Genomic DNA, 17464 nt, shown 5'->3' on the forward strand with positions numbered 1-17464 from the left:
GTCAGTGAGGGGGGAAACAAATGCCCCCATTAACTCACTTACCAAGTGTGGCTACCTGTATCAGAAGATTAGCTATGGATAGAGTAGGGAGAGTGCAGGGTCTCTTATCAGTGTGTGGGTATGGCTTAAGCAACCAGATACCCAGGAGCGATTCCTCTGAGATCTACAGTGGCTAAACTAATCCCATGGCATGGAGCAAAACTAGGGTGACAGATAGTACCTCTCTGTTATTTTTCTTTGGTACATCTAACTTCATGTCTGTTTTCTAGAAGCAGCTGTGTCAGGTATTTAGCATAAAGCCTCTGTACGGTGCTGCATAACATCCACCGACAGATGGATTAATGGAGAGATTAATCATATTCTTTAAAAAAAAAAAAAAAAAAAAGATTAAGAAGTTAATAGTGACAGAGACTGGGCGAAGTTGATTCCTTTTCTGTTATTTGCAGAAAGGGAAATGCCATAACCATCAACCATTACAGCCTGCAGATAACTGGTAAGAAACTAAGTGGGTGGTTACAGATGGTGAAGGGAACGTGGGAAGGAGCAGGTAAGCAAGGAAGAGGAGAAGATTTGGTGATGTTTGTAGCTACATTAAAGGACAGGTTAGGAAAGACAGCTGCACTTGTCTAAGAGACTCTGGTGGGGGGAAAAAAAGCAAAATGGCACTTGATAAGCTATAATAAGGAAGCAAGGTTCCGGAAATAGAATTCAGGGTGGTGGTCCCCAACATTGAATAATAAACTATTAGTGAAATTAGGGGATTGGAGGTCAAAGAAAAACTGGGGAATGGTAGACTATAACGTTAGGTACAAAGATGACACAGTTGTACCATATGACTCTTTAAAATCCTGCGTGCAGAAACAGTTGTGGGAATAGGCAAAAAAGGAAGAAAATGAGTTATAGCCATGGGCAGGGGGAAAGGCTGTACAAACTGGTGGAAACTAAAAGACAAATGAGGAAAATAATTAGAAATGAGTCAAAGAATGCTGGTGCCAAAAATGATGTACAAGTTAATTTTGTGTAGGTTTTCTGCAGGTTATGTCATAGCTTTGATGCTTTTTTTTGTCTGGCCAGGGTGGAAAAGTTATTAGGAAAGGCGAAATACCTAACTATTCTAGATTTGACTAAAGAAACACCTGTCAGTTAATGCACAGAAGGAAACTGGCAGTTGCCACACCAAATGGCTTACAACCGCGTAAGATGCTGCCTTTTGGACTATTCTGTGCAGCTGCACTATTCTACCGCTTGATGAATATTGTGTTATGGCCTTATCAGGAATAGATGCATCAAAATGGATTGATGTGGGAGTCACATACGAGGGAAATAAGAATGGTACTGAAGGTATTAGAGAAGGTGGGACTGTCAGCTAGCCCCCGCCCCCCAAAAAAATGTGGGATTAGTAACTGTAATGATGGCAGAAAAGCACCAGATGGCCCATCCAGTCAGCCCAGCAAACTTCTTATGGTAGCTACTGCCGCTCCATGCAGGCTACCACCATGTTTCTCTCGAGGGCAGTAACTGCCACTCCATGCAGGCTGCCACCATGTTTCTCTCAAGGGCAGTAACTGCCGCTCCATGCCGTTAGCCCCAAGCCTTAAGGTAAGAGTAGTAATATTTACAATCAAAACCAGGCCACTGTCAAACCCCCATAAATTCCTGTTAGAAACAATTTTACTGCGTGAGGAGCCTTCTTGATAATTCAGACAGTGCTGCTTGAAGTTCTTTGCTTTGGGGCTTGGCTGTAGAAGCCGTCCTGTGCTTTTCCCCTTATGTCTGCATATCAGTACCCCAGCCTGTAAAAATCAGGGCCCATGGTGGTGGTTGTCTGTATCCAGTTCCCCCTTTTCTCTCTCTCCCCCCCCCCCCCCCCCTTGCTGGCAAAGCTAGTAGCAATGTTGCAGTTGTGTCAAAAGTATCAAGCATATTGATTGAGAGTAGTAATCTCCATGCCTTCTGTTAAGGGTAGTAACTGCTGCTCCGTGCAGGTAACCTCCCTGCACCTTCATTTCCATCCTCTGGCCTTTAGGGAGCCACCGTGTTTATCCCATGCCCCCTTGAATTTGTTGACTGTTTTATTCATCATCATCTGTGGAAGGGCATTCCAAGCATTCACCAACTTCTCCATGAAAAAATATTTCCTGATGTTGATTCTCAGTCATCCACCCTGGAGTTTCATATCGAGACCCCTAGTTGTAGTTTCCTTTCCAACAGAAAAGGTTTGATATTTGTACATCATTCAAGCCTTTCAGGTATCTGAAGGTCTGCATCATATCTCCCATGCACCTCCTCTCCTCCAGGATGTACATATTTAGATCCTTCAGCCTCTCCTCATAAGTCTTCCGCTACAGACCCCACACCATTTTGTTTACTCTTCATTGGACCACTTCCATCCTGTCTCTGTCCTTTCTGAGATAAAATCTCCAGAACAGAACACAGTACTACAGGTGAGGCCTCACCAAAGACCTATTCCTCTCTGTTCCTCTCTATTCTTCTGGCTTTAGCTATCACCTTGTCACATTGCATTGCCGCCTTCAGATTGCCAGATACTATTACCCCAAGGTCTCTCTCTTGGACTGTGCATATCAGTGTTTCACGCCCCATCAGCTACAGCTCTTTTGGATTACCATGCCCCAGATGCATGACTGTACTTCTTGGCATTGAATCCCAGCTGCCAAATCTTTGACTATTCGTCAAGCTTTTTTTTAATCACTTTTCATTCTCTACTCCTTGAGGTGTGTCTGCTCTATTGCAGATCTTAGTATCATCAGCAAATGGACACAATTTTACCTTCTATCCCTTCTGCAATGTCACTTACAAAGATATTGAACAGATCCAGTCCCCAAAACTGATCCATGTGATACTCATATATCTTAATCCAAGTTAATTCGACCTGTTCATTGTAAGACATTTACTTGTCATTGTTAATGTTTAGAATGTAAACCGAATTGATCAATAATTCTGTTATTGGAGAGTCGGTATAGAAAAATGCTAAATAAAATAAATAAATACTCCACTTAACATGGTTCTCCCTTCAGAGTAAGTTGCATTTACCATTACACACTCAACTGGTTTGTAATCCATACCACCACCTTGGTGCTCACTCCCAAGCTTCTCATTTTATTAACAAGCCTCCTATACGGGACCATAGCAAAAGCTGTGGTGAAATCCAAGTAGATCACATTGAGTGCTCTCTTGATCCAATTCTCTAGTCACCTAAACAAAAAAAATCAATAAAATTGGTCTGATAGGACCTTGCCCTAGTGAATCTATGCTACTTTGGATCCAGCTAGCCACCTGAGTTTAGATAGTTCACTATTGTTTCCTTCAACAGCCTCCATTAATTTTCCCACCACTGAGGAGAGTCTAACCGGCCTGTAGTTTCCAGCCTTGTGAAGAGGGACCACAGCTGCACGTCTCTAATCTCTCAGCCCCAATCTCATTTCTAGGGCTCTATTGAACAGGTCTTTCAGCAGACTTACAGCCTATCTCTGAGCTCCCTCAGTATCATGGGCTGAACCTCATCTGGCCCCTTGGCCTTGTCCACTTTCAGTTTAACTTAGCTCATCCCATACATTCTCTTCTGTAAACAGAGTTTCGTCTACCCCATCCCCATCTACGCTCTTGTCAACCAAGAGTCCTTCTCCTGGGTCTTAGTGAAAATTGACAGGGCACCAAAAAAATGTTAAGAACTTTCCCGAGCTGGCATGTCTATTGGTAAAATTGACAAAGAAAATAGCACCGGCCCAGGTGTGCTGGCATAGTCAGTGCAAAGAGGCATTCAGACTGTTAAAGGAGAGTTTATGTATGTGAAGGGCCAGTATCATACAATGTGCTTGTTGGTTAGAGAATTTTAAACTCATGCCATGGCAGAGATAGGGTTGGGAGCTGTATTATCATAGATGGAAGGAAAAGAGCTTCTGGTTCTGTACCTGAGCAGGAAATTTAGTTCAAAAGAATGAAATCAGTCAGGGCCAGAGCAGGAATATTTAGTGGTAAAAGGGGGTGATGACAGCAGTAAAAGTATTCTTGATAGGTAGGTAGTTTACGCTGATAATGGAACATGCTGTATTAAAATAGTTGTGCTATGAAAAACATGTATATTTGGGGTCAACAAGATATTTGGGGTTGCAAATGTTCAAGTATCGTCTGGCAGCCAGGAAGCTGGTCTATAAAAAGTTATTCTTTTTTTCTAGTGAGCAAACAGAGTATGAGGAAAGCATGTAATGGGATGTATGGCTTATTACAGGAGCCAAAGGGCCAAGGGCAGCCCCAGCTTATGCTGATGGGATATGAATTGTCAGTAAGGGGTGGGAGGTCTGGAGAAAGGTGAACCAGGATCCTAAGCCACTTACTCCTTCACTGTAAGACAGTTTAGTGAAAAACAGAGAAGATGGCTTTTGTGACCCAAGATGGCAGAGAGCGAGGGTAAACTACAGCTTGCTAGAGCCTGAAGTGAGATGAGAAAGCTGCAGAGGGCTGTTTTTCTAGCAGTAGGGAGAGAAGTACTACTGAACTGTGTTTAGCATTGCTACTCTTGTGAGGTATGAAAGCCACAAGCAAGGAGGTGATATTACGGGCCTGGACCTGTGCTACTACTGCATGACTTGAAAGTATTCCCAGGTGTTACGGGAAGGTGGGTTGATGTCTTTCCAGTGATTATAAGTAGTAGAATAGTGTAGTGGAGGAGTAATATGTGGAGCGACTTCATGGCAACTCGCATACAGCAGCCTGTATCAGCTGGAGCAAGTAAGAAGGACCACCAGTGGATATATTCATTGTTATGGTGGGGAAAGTTGTACAGTGATTCTTCAGCCATTATTGTGCAAGATTCTCTAGATCGCACCCAGTATCCCTCCCCTCCCATAATCTAACCTCAGACCTTTTGTAGTGATCTAAATAGCCACCACTCTTAGCTCTGCTGCTGTCTGAATATCTGGCCTCCTCTGTCCTCTACCCAGCCTGCCAGCCGGAACCAGCTCTGTGAACATCTGCCTTTAGGCTAGGACTTTTAGTTATTATGGTACTTGCAGTCTGCCAGCCAGAGCGGCTGCTAATTAATTCTCTCATCATCGTGCCAGGAAATATTCTAGATCATGGATGGAAATTTGTGATCAGCATTCGGATAATGTTTCAAGAGTTATAAATATCTGATCTGACTGTTTCAATGCTGTTTTTAAACAATGGAAAACTGGATTTGTACCTAAATGCTTTCAATGTGTAATGTGAAACTTTCCTGAAATTAAAGCCATGAATGATAATACCCCACAACAGATCATTGCCAACAAATTAAAGAATTGGATTACTCTTTATCCTCAACCTAATTGAAAAAGAGCAGGTTGGAGATTCGTGATTTCTTGGAACGGATTATATGGATAAAGCTAACAGACGTGGGTGGTAAGCCTCTTCACGCTGGAGGAAATATAAGCTTCCAAAAACTCTGTGGTTTGAAAATCATTGGAAGATCACCGGATCGGGCTGCTCCACCCTCATCTTTCTACAAATACAGTAAAGAGTGCCTGGCCAATAAATTACCATATGTATAGTATTACTGTTTTCAAAGGGAAAAGCGTCCAGCCGCCATGCATCCTGCCCTCGTTAGCACTGATACTTGTAAAAACTAAGGACTGCTTGCACTGTAAATCATATCATGTATACTATTTCATTAATAAATGCAGATGGAAAGATTTTGGTGAGGGTTGTGTGAACGGTTTGGCTTCAATGAGTCACAAAATTGTACATTTGTATGAAAAAGCAAGTTGGCTTACCTGTAAACCATGTTCTCTAGAGACAGCAGGCTGAATTAGCCATGCCAGGTGGGGGATGTCATCTGCTGGCAATGCAAGGGACCCTTTTAGCTCCCAGAGCTTTTGCTCTACTGCGTATAGGGGTGAGTTGCCTCGTGAGCCCCTCACTCTGTTTTAGAGCTAAGTCCAGCCAGGTAGTGGGTGGCTAAGTCATTCTGCTGTCTTCAGAGAACAGCAATCATGGTAAGCAAACTTGCTTTTTCCATTGACAAACGGGACTGAATTCGCCATGACAGCGGGGGAGTCCCAAGCTGATGCCTGCAGAAGAGCACTTACTGAAAACAGCAAGCTGGACCTCACCATGGAGAGTAGACGATGGGGTGAACAGGCTCCACAAAAGTGCTTGTCCAAATTTACTGTTGCTTCTTGACATTGTCTAGACAGTAATGAGATGTGAAGGTGTGCACTGATGACCACATTACAGCTTAGAAGATGTCTGAGAGAGGCATGGCTCGCAGATGAGCTGCTGAGGCAGCCATGGCTTTCACTTCATGCGCCTTAACTGAGTCTGCAAGCTGGAGGCCAGCTAGCACACAACCGTGTATGATAGCATCTACTAGCCAATAGATAACATGGGTTTGGCCACTGCTATGCTCATAGGTTAGATTAGGCCTGATGATGCACATGAATATCCTTTTGGTAGTAAGCCTAGGCTTTTTTACAGTCCAATGTGTTTTCTCACCTTCATGTGCATGTGACCTTGGAAAGAATGTGGGCAACATAGTGGTTGTATTTATATGAAAAGCTAAGACTACTTTTGAAAGAAGTATGGGGTGGAAGACATGCATATATGGAGAATAATGCACCAATGCCTGGAGCTCATTAGTTCTTCTGGCTGATGTGATCACAACAAGGATCAGTACTTTCCATGTGACAAATTTCAAAGAATCTGACTTTAAGGGTGAAGGATGGCTTCATAAGCTGTGCCACAATTGCATTAAGATCCCATGGACCAGGTTGTTTGGCCACTGGAGATTTAGTACACCATAGCATAGGCCTTTCATAAACTTTGATGCTTACGGATGAGTAGAAATCAGCTTGCCTTTTACTTCAACGTGTAGACCGCTATGGCACTGAGATGCACCCTGCTTAACAAGGTAGTGAGCCCTGAGAAGGAAAGATCAAGCAAGTACCGAAGCTTGCGAATGAATCCAGGGAGTTTTGTTGACACCAGGACGAGGTTCGCTTCCATTTAAAGCTGGAAGCTGCCCTAGCTGAGGGCTTTCTGGCAGACATGAGTTTGTCTTCAACTTCCTTGGGTAAAGAAAGTGGAGAGTGAAGGCTTAGCTGAGTCAGACCCCCTTCTCATGAGTAAATGAAGTCAGATCAGCCCCTAAGGGGAGGAGGAATAGCCTAGTGGTTAGAGCAGTGGGCTATGAACCAGGAGACCAGCGTTCAAGTCCTGCTGTCACTCCTTGCGACCTTGGGCAAGTCACTTTACCCTCCATTGCCTCAGGTACAAAACTTAGATTGTAAGCCCTCTGGGGATAGGGGATTACCTACAGTACCTGAATGTAAACCAATGTGATATTTATTTATTTATTTATTTTAAGTTTTTCTATACCGGCATTCGCAATAGATATCGCATCATGTCGGTTTACAATTAACAAGTGGATAGGTAACAAACAAGGTAAAAAACTAACATTTATCTTAATAATAATAATAATAATAATAGTTGTAGTAATAATAATGATAAAAACATTAAACAAGAGAAGGTTAAGGTATGCAGTTACAATAAAACAAGGGAGTAATACAACTTGGAGCATAGAAAAGAAGCTGGGGATTAAATAGAGAGAACGTAGATATCTCAGATCAAATGTTGGTATATAAAAATAATAAATAAATCATAGGCTAATGCACAGTTGACTTGAGTACATGCACCATACTTGTCTGAATTGGTCCTTGAGCACTTTTTGCATTGTCTTGGTTATCGGCAGAATCAGTGGAAAACCATACATGAGATCTGAATTCCAGGTGTGCAGAAAAAACACTTTGAACAGACCTGAGCTTGCTGGGCAGAATGGAACAAAATCTTTCTACTTTTCTGTTTTCCTCTAATGCAAAGAGGCTGATTGAGGGATTCCCCCCAAAGGTCAAACAGCTGGTCAGCTATAGAGTGATTTAAGGGACTATTCGTGAAGGCAGAACACCCTGCTGAGTCAATCTGCTAATGGGTTGGAAATCCCTGGAAGGTAGGTCAGTTGCAGAACAGCTTGACGGTTGCATGCCCATTCCCATATCTTTATGGTCTCATGGCAGAGAGTCCATGATCTCATGCCTCCTTGCTTGTTGACATCAAACATGGCTACTTGGTTGTCCGTTTGGATAATTCTTTTTCCCTGAGAAGCTGGGAGAAGGCACTTAAGTTGTGTCTAATCACTAGTAGTTCCAACAGGTTCATTTGAAACTGTCTTTCCACTGCTGACCAGGTACCTAGGGTTCAGAAGACCCATGTGTGCTAATGTCACCTGATGGGGAATGTTCATGGAGGGGAGGCCCCTCTTGTAAGACATAGGGGTCTAGTCACCATAGCGCTCTCGTTTCATTGCTAAATGTATGACATATGATCACTTTGAATTACTGTAATTAATATTTGTGTTATGATGTAAACCGTTGTGATCTTCACTTGGAACGACGGTATGTAAAATGGCTAAATAAATAAATACAATACACTTCCTTTTAAAAAAATATTCATTAAAGTTGGCAAGGTTTGAGCCATTGGGTGAGGAGGCCTCACTGCAGCACTCACAGGTGGAGATGAGTCAACAAAACCACATCCAGCTTGACGACTTTAAATAAATATGCCTTGTTTGCAAAAGCATGCTTATAGCCAAAAAAAGTGTACAATGATCAAACTGGGTGGAGGACGCTACCAGAGGGTGAACGCTGGGAATAATGTCCCAGTAAGGGAATGGATTTCAGCAAAGGAAGATTGCTCTAGAAAATAGATTTCCAAAGCATGTGGAAACCTTTCATGCTGTCTTTGCCTGTAAGCGTCAGTTCCCCCCTGAAACAGATGCCGATCTAAGCACAAAATTTGTACCATAGCTAACGAATGATAATCTCATGTTAGATTTTTCATTTCTCTTAATTAGGATTAGGGTGGGAATGGAGTGGGAGTGGGAAGTGATAGGGATAGGGTCTTTTTAAGAATGATTCCAAACAAAATGACCTAATAATGCATTAAGATGTGGTCGATATGTTTCCGAGTCTGTATGCAATTGTCACATTTAAGGAATTTGTTCATGCGCTCTTTGTTCGTATATCTTAATGAACATTTTAATAAACAGATTTTAAATATAACTGTAAACCTACATGAATTGCTGTCACCAGAGAACAACTCCCTCTTCCCTGGCAGTTGTCTGCTCTGTATTCACTAAATGATGCGCCGGGCACCTGACAATGTTTGCCTGCTGTTTCGGAAGAAATTCCTCTTCTGTCGGTGCCCTGCTGAGTTAGATTTTCTGAGATGGGACGAGGATTGAATTTTTTTTTTTTTTTTAATTCACCAGGAAGCCTAGGGATTGTAGGAGTTGAATTGTTTTCTTTCTGAGAGGTCACTGTATCCAACCAGTCATCCGAGTAAGGGAAAACACAGATGCCCTATATCAGTGATCCCTAACCCTGTCCTGGGGGCCCACCAGCCAGTCGGGTTTTCAGGATATCCACAATGAATATGCATGAGAGAAAATTTGCATGTTTATGGAGGCAGTGCATGCACATTTTCTCTCATGCACATTCATTGCGGGTATCCTGAAAACCCGACTGGCTGGTGGGCCCCCAGGACAGGGTGGGGGACCTCTGCCCTAAATGCTGGAAATGAGCTGCTACCGCTGCTAGGCATTTGGTACCGACCCATTTGCTGCTGCGGAGAGACCCAATGGGAGCAGTTGGTAAGGAGAAAATTCCACCACAAAGCATAGATAATGGATGGGAATGTGGACATGTGTGTGCTTTAGAGTCGGAGCAGATATCCACTACCCCCCACCGGGATCAACAGCAGAACGGTGCGTAGGGAGCTCAGCTTGAATTTCTCCAGTAAGCAATTCCTGTTCAGACTTCTTAAATCCAGGATGGGTCCTTAATCGCCTGCATTGCTGAGGGAGGAGAAGAGAGTAGGAGTAAAACCCCTGGCCATGTTGGTTGGGTGGGAGAGGTGCTAGCGCCTGCTCTGGGAGGAGCGATCCCACTTCTAGGAGGAACTGCACTGAGATGGATCCAAATTGAAGGCTGAGAAATGGGGGAGGTTGGGAGAAATGCAAGGGGTGACCGGACTCCACAATCTTGAGTTTCCCAGCAATCCTTGCTGATTCTGCACCACTCCTCCAGCCAGAGATGAATTCTCGCCCCTCCTGGAGAGGTTGAGTGCTAGAACTGAAGATTGATTGAAAACGTGGTTGGTTGGTTGGATCCCTGTGTTGCTTGTGGTTGATGCCTTTCACGCTACCGGCCTCATGCCAGAAGTTGCTGTTGCTGCAGAAGCAGAGGAGGCAGAATTGCTGGAAAGAGGACTGCTTAAAAAGAATGTGCAGGGGAAAAATGTTTTTTGGGGGGGGGGTCCTCCCTAGGTATCATTTTGTTTAAAATGTATTTCTGTCTTTTGCAGAAATTAAATAAACATAAAATAAATAAATGGGGCCTCCCTATGCTCTTCTGTGCCCCATCTAACCCAACCCCCAAATATTCAGCCCCCTCTTACCCCATCCAGGGGCAGTCCTGTTGTCATGGTCTGGTCTTATTGCTGAGGCCTAGACCTGGACCAAGGCCTAGGCTGGATGCTGAGGCCCAGTGCTGGGGCATGGCCCCTTTATCCAGCTCCCTCAGGCCAATCAGAGGCCTCTTCCCGTCTTCCGGCAGGCAGCTGATAGATGGGCAGGAAGAAGGGAGGAAGTATCCAATTGGCCTGTGAGGGCGGGAAGAATAGAGGAAGCATCTGATTGGTCGCAGGGCAGGTAAAAGGAAGGAAGCATCCAATTGTTGTGTATAGGTTAACGGGATGCTTTCTAGTCCACGTAGTCCTTTTCTTCTCCTGAGTGGTACACCACAGATGTGGGGCCATGGTCTTAAGCTGTCCTTGTTTCTTTTGCTGAGGTGAGGGGTCGCCTTTGGTGGCTCCACCCCAATGTCCAACATTTATAAAATCCAGCCTGCATGGTCCTTGTCCTTTTCTGAGGGATACACCATGGGGATATGGAGCCATGATGTTACCTTTTATTTTATTTTTTTTTTGGCTGAGGCAGGCCGCCCCAGCATCCAATGTTTAAAATGTTTAGTCTGTGTGAGTCACACAGGCTGCTTTACTAAGTGCCACAGCAAAGCACCTGGTGTTTTCAGGTGCTGGCCCAGAAGGCCCGGCAATTCCCTTAGAATTCTGGAGACTCTGGGGTCAAATCTGGAGCCTTCCCAGGTCTGGGCCTAGGCCTGATGCTGTGGCCGGCCCGGGTGTCTGTTTCCATTACCCAGGCCTGGAGGCTCAGGGCCAGGCCTCAATATCGTTGTCTTCCATCCAATGCCCTCTTCGAATGACGCTGTCGCTTGGAGGACACGCCACAGTGACACTGCAGCACCTTCCTCCTGAGCAGGGGGGCACCATTTTGATGTACAGCCATTCTTATATGATCAGTAATGCGCTGCCAATTTCTAGTCAAGGAACTCTCACCAGCTGTTCCCCTTGGTAAGCATTCTGATTTCACAAAATTATTTATCCCTCCACAACCTCTCTTCACCTAACAAAAAATAAATGTACACAGAATATACAATAACACTGAAAATTACATTCCAATTATGGGATTATGGCAAACAAACTCTCTACTAGATCAGCATAAGAATTTTCTAAATATGTTGTGCATGAGCTTCTGAAATCATACATTATTCACAGCTAAAGATGGTACTGATGTAGTCTTGATAGGTCATGTACAATAATTTTACATAAAGGAGAGTTGCTTACCTGTAACAGGTGTTCTCCAAGGACAGCAGAATGTCAGTCCTCACACATGGGTGACATCATCCGATGGAGCCCGGCACAGAAAACTTATGGCAAAGTTGCTAGAACTTTAATTGAGCCTCTCTGAGCATGCTCAACATACATTATACCACACATCCACGCGGGGTCCCCGCCGTCTTAACATAGAATTGATAATTAAAATAATATGATAAAATAAGAATAAAATCCACAAAACGGAAACCCAGCTCCATGGGGTGGCGGGTGGGTTTCATGAGGACTGACATTCTGCTGTCCTTGGAGAACACCTGTTACAGGTAAGCAACTCTGCTTTTTCCGAGGACAAGTAGGATGGCAGTCCTCACACTTGGGCGAATTCCTAGGTACAGGTTGCTCCCCAACAAAAAAAGGGGACCAACAAAACACTAAAACAAGTGCCAACTGGCACAATAACAAGTTTTGTTGGTAACAAGGAGGGGGCAGCCTGTATAGAAAGAACGAGCCCTAGGTAGGAACAGAGTTGGGTTCTACACTTCAAACAAGTTCCAAAGGACAGATTGGCCAAACCTACTGTCACATCAGTCATTCCTATCCAAACAGTAATGGGATGTAAATAAATGGATTGCATTCCACATCGCAGCCCTGCAGATCTCCTCCAGGGGAACTGCTTGCAAGTGGGCCACTGATACTGCCATGACTTGAACAGAGTGAGCCTTGACATGGCCCCCAAGATGCATGGAGCAGCAGTTACCACCCTTAACAGAACGTGTGGGGGTAACCTGCACTGAGTGGCAGTTACTACCATAAACAAATTGCTGGGCAGACTGGATGGACCATCTGGTCTTTATCTGCTGTCATTACTATGTTACTATGGAATCCTGCCTGGGTATAAAAGAAGGAGATGCAGTCTGCTAGCCAATTGGAACGTGGCTGTTGGCAATGGCGATCCCCAACTTTTTCTGAACAAAGAAACAAAGTTGGGTGGACTGTCTTCTGTTGGCTCCAGATAGAAGGCTAAAGCTCATTTGCAGTCCAAACTGTGAAGGGCTCATTCACCTTGGTGCGAATGGGGCCTGAGAAAAATGTTGGCAGGACAATGGACTAGTTAAGATGGAAGACTGACACCACCTTAGGCAGTAGAGATGTGTATCGTGTGATCGATCGTCTTAACGATCGATTTCGGCTGGGAGGGGGAGGGAATCGAATCGTCGCGGTTTTGTTTTTTTAAATATCATGTAAATCGTAAATCGGGGAGGGCGGGAAAACCGGCACACTAAAACATCCCTAAAACCCACCCCGACCCTTTAAAATAAATCCCCCACCCTCCCGAACCCCCCCCCAAATGTCTTAAATTACCTGGGGTCCAGTGGGGGGGTCCCGGTGTGATCTTCCACTCTCGGGCCACGGGTGCATTGATAGAAAAATGGCGCTGGCGCTACCTTTGCCCTGTCATATGACAGGGCAAAGGTAGCGCCGGCGCCATTTTGGTTCCTATCCCCCGACGTCACGAGCGTAGGAGATCACTCCCGGACCCCCGCTGGACCCCCAGGGACTTTTGGCCAGCTTGGGGGGGCCTCCTGACCCCCACAAGACTTGCCAAAAGTCCAGCAGGGGTCCGGGAACGACCTCCTGCACTCGAATCGTGTTGCCGTACGGCCAGCACCATTTTGCCGTACGGCAATATGGCAATATGGCCGGCGCCATTTTGCAAAATGGCCATTTTGCAAAATGGCGCCGGCCATATTGCCGTATGGCAAAATGGCGCCGGCCGTACGGCAACACGATTCGAGTGCAGGAGGTCGTTCCCGGACCCCGTGGCCCGAGAGTGGAAGATCACAACGGGACCCCCCCACTGGACCCCAGGTAATTTAAGACATTTGGGGGGGGGGGGTTCGGGAGGGTGGGGGATTTATTTTAAAGGGTCGGGGTGGGTTTTAGGGTTATTTTAGTGTGCCGGTTTTCCCGCCCTCCCCCTTCCCCTCCCCCTTCTCCCGATTTACGATTTTTGACGATAAATCGGGGGAATTCCTATTAAATATCGACTCTAACGATTTTTGACGATTTAAAATATATCGGATGATATTTTAAATCGTCAAAAAACGATTCACATCCCTATTAAGCAGCAACTTAGGATGCATGTGTAAGACCAGCCTATTGTAAAAAAAACTTAGTGTAAGGTGGATAAGTCACTAAGGCCTGGAGCTTGCTGACCCTGCGTGCTGAAGTGACCGCCACCAAAAATATGACCTTCCAGGTCAGGTACTTCAGGTCACAAGAGCACAGAGGCTCAAAAGAGGCTTTCATCAGCTGATCTAAAATCACGTTGAAGTCCGAAGACACAGGGGAGGCTTCAATTGAAGCAGACTTTGCATGACATGTACAACTGTAGGCTGTACAGAGATGGGCTTACCTTCTACACCATGGTGATATACGCTAATTGCACTCAGGTGAGCCCTAATAGAGTTGGAATTAAGACCAGTCTCTGAAAGATATAGAAGATAGCCAAGCTGTTTTTGTGTGGAGCAGAAGAAGGGATCTAGGGCCTTTTGCTCACACTACACAGAAAACCTCCTCCACTGCAGTGCATAGGACTTTCTAGTGGAAGACCATCTGGAAGCTACCAGGACTTGAGACACCTTCCAAGAGATCAAGCTATTGCAGGATCAGCCTCTCAAAATCCTTTCCTGATGGACATCTCCCAGAAGAGTAGAAACCAGACCTGTTTTGGCCAGTGAGGGGCTATAAGGATCATAGTTCCTTTGTCCTCTCGAAGCTTTAACAAAGTCTTCACCACCCGTAGAGTTGGAGGATACGCATATAAGAGGCCTTTGCCCGACTGGCAGTGAAAGCGTCTGAAGCTGGTTTGTCATGTGACTTGTTCTCCTTTCTGTTCCAAGGCACAGTGCACAGATCCTCCTCTGGGCTTCTCCACAGGTGCACTGATTAATTTGGTCTATAGAGCGATTCTGTAAAGAATTTTATTCTGGTTTCTCTTTATGTTTTTATTATTTGCTTTTACTATATGCATTTATTATATGCATTTTATTATATGCTTAGGGGCGGATTTTCAGAGCCCTGCTCGCCTAAATCCGCCCAAATCCAGGCGGATTTAGGCGAGCAGGGCCCTGCACGCCGGTAAGCCTATTTTACATAGGCCTACCGGCGCGCGCAGAGCCCCGGGACTCGCGTAAGTCCCGGGGTTTTCGGAGGGGGCGTGTCGGGGGCGGGCCCGAACCGCGCAGCGTTTTCGGGGCGTGTCGGGAGCGTTCCGGGGGCGGGGCCGGGGGCGTGGCTACGGCCCGGGGCGGCCCGGGGGCGTGGCCGCGCCCTCCGGACCCGCCCCCAGATCGCGTCCCGGCGCGCTAGCGGCTCGCTGGCGCGCGGGGATTTACTTCTCCCTCCGGGAGGCGTAAATCCCCCAACAAAGGTAAGGGGGGGTTTAGACAGGGCCGGGCGGGTGGGTGGGTTAGGTAGGGGAAGGGAGGGGAAGGTGAGGGGAGGGCAAAAGAAAGTTCCCTCCGAGGCCGCTCCAATTTCGGAGCGGCCTCGGAGGGAACGGGGGTAGGCTGCGCGGCTCGGCGCGCGCCGGCTATACGAAATCGATAGCCTTGCGTGCGCCGATCCCGGATTTCAGCGGATACGCGCGGCTACGCGCGTATCTACTGAAATCCAGCGTACTTTTGTTTGCGCCTGGAGCGCCAACAAAAGTACGCCTATTCGCGGTTTTTGAAAATCTACCCCTTAATGTATTAGCTCATTGTTTCATGTTCTATGTAAGGCCTAGGGTGCCCATGCAAAGCCCATAGAGTTTTTCTGTTAAATGTAAACTGAAGTGATTTGTATCTTATACAGGAACTCCGGTATATAAAAATAAATAAATAAATAAATAACAGATGGAAAATCCGATTTGCTACCCCTTGGTCCAGAGACCATTTGTAGTGTCGGAAGGAACAACTCAGCCTATCTGCTATTGCATTGTCCGTTCTGGCCATATACATGCCCTGGGCACCATCCCTTGGGAGAGGGCCCATGAACAAATCTAAACTGCTTCCCAACACAGGAGGTATGAGATTGAAGCTCCCTGCTTGTTGACAGACCACATTGCCACCTGGTTGTTGGTTTGTATCAATGCAATTTTGTCCCAATCTCTGAAAACCCACTGCATGTACTTGATCAACCAGAAGTTGATTTGACATAGCTGTTTCTTGGAGGACCAGAGACCTTGGGTATTGAGCCCATCTACATGAGCTCCTCAGCCCAGTGTGGGCATCCATTGACAGTAGAATTTGGACCCAAGGGCTTTGGAAGGAGACCACCTGTTCTAGATTTGAATCTTCCCACCACCAGGACAAGGAGTCCTGGAGGGATAGAGTGAATCTGATGCAGACCCGAAGCCTCTGAGTGGCCTGATACCAGTGGGCCATAACGTCCCTTGGACTCTCCGCATATGTAATTGTGCCCAGGGAGTGACATATACTGTTGGGGCCATGTGGGAAAACATGGACTCCCAGACTGTGAAGATGCACTGCCACCATGGCCAGGCATTTTGTGAAGAAAAGTAAGGCTGATGCTAGCCCAAAACACTATTCTGAAAGTGATGCTGTCCCAACAAATCTAAAATACTTCTGGTGACTGTGGAGGATCTTGATGTGAGTATACACATCCTTCAGATCGAGGGAGCATAGCCAGTCCCCTTTTTGAAACAAGGGATCAAGGTGGCCAGGGATACTATTTTGAATTTTTCTCTTCTGAGAAATTTGTTCAAGGCCCTTAGGTCTAGGATGGGATGGAGTCCTGCTGTTTTCTTTGGAATCAGGAAGTACCGGGAGTAAAATCCTCACCCTCTTTGCCCTAGTGAAACGGGCTTAACTGCTCTGGCCCTTAAGAGGGAGGAGAATTCCGCTAAAAGTACTTCCTGAGGTGCTACCGGTCCCCAATGTGGATTTGGAGGGCTATTTGGCGGGGATACTCAAAAGGTTTAATTTGTACCCTCCACAGATGATGGACAAGACCGGAGGTTACACTGGGCCAACAGCTTGCATAGAACAGCAGCCTCCCCCTGACCAGGGGATCCATCATCTCAGGTACGGTGGACTTAGCTACGTTCCCAATGAGCACATGAAAACCTCATCCCAAGTGTTGACTGGGATGCCAGCTGGAGCTTTGAGGCCCTCTGCTGCCTAGGGTCGCTGCGAGGGCCCTGCTGCTGCTGTTGGAGTTGAGGAGGTGGAGGATAGTATTTTCTGGGGTGGAAGAAAGACTTCCTCTGGTCAGACCAAGATCTCCTGGTTGACGAGGATGGGTCCTGGTTGCCGGTGGAGAATTGTTGGAGTGTTGCATGATGCTCATGCATCTGAGCCACCATGTCCTTCACCTTATCTCTGAAGAGATTCTGCCGGGTCCACGGCTTATCAGCAAGTCACTCCTGCACGTCCTGCTGGAGATTGGATGCCCCTAGCCAGGTGAGTCTGCGAGGACCGATCCCATCAGCAAAAGGCCCTCAATGCCATCTCGAAAACATTGTAGGTTGACCTCACCCCCGTGTTTTCCACACTTCAGCCCATATGCACCAGTAACAAAAGAGTGTCCTGCTACTGCTGCAGAGGCAGCTGCTCAGCCATATCCTGCATCTGCTTCCCAATGTCCAGCATATATTGACTCGTGCAGAGCTGGCAGGCTGCTCTGCGGGCAATAAGCATAGGGCCCTGAAAGACCTTCC

The sequence above is a fragment of the Rhinatrema bivittatum genome, chromosome 2, assembly GCF_901001135.1.
Source record: "Rhinatrema bivittatum chromosome 2, aRhiBiv1.1, whole genome shotgun sequence".
NCBI classification, from domain to species: Eukaryota; Metazoa; Chordata; class Amphibia; order Gymnophiona; family Rhinatrematidae; genus Rhinatrema; species Rhinatrema bivittatum.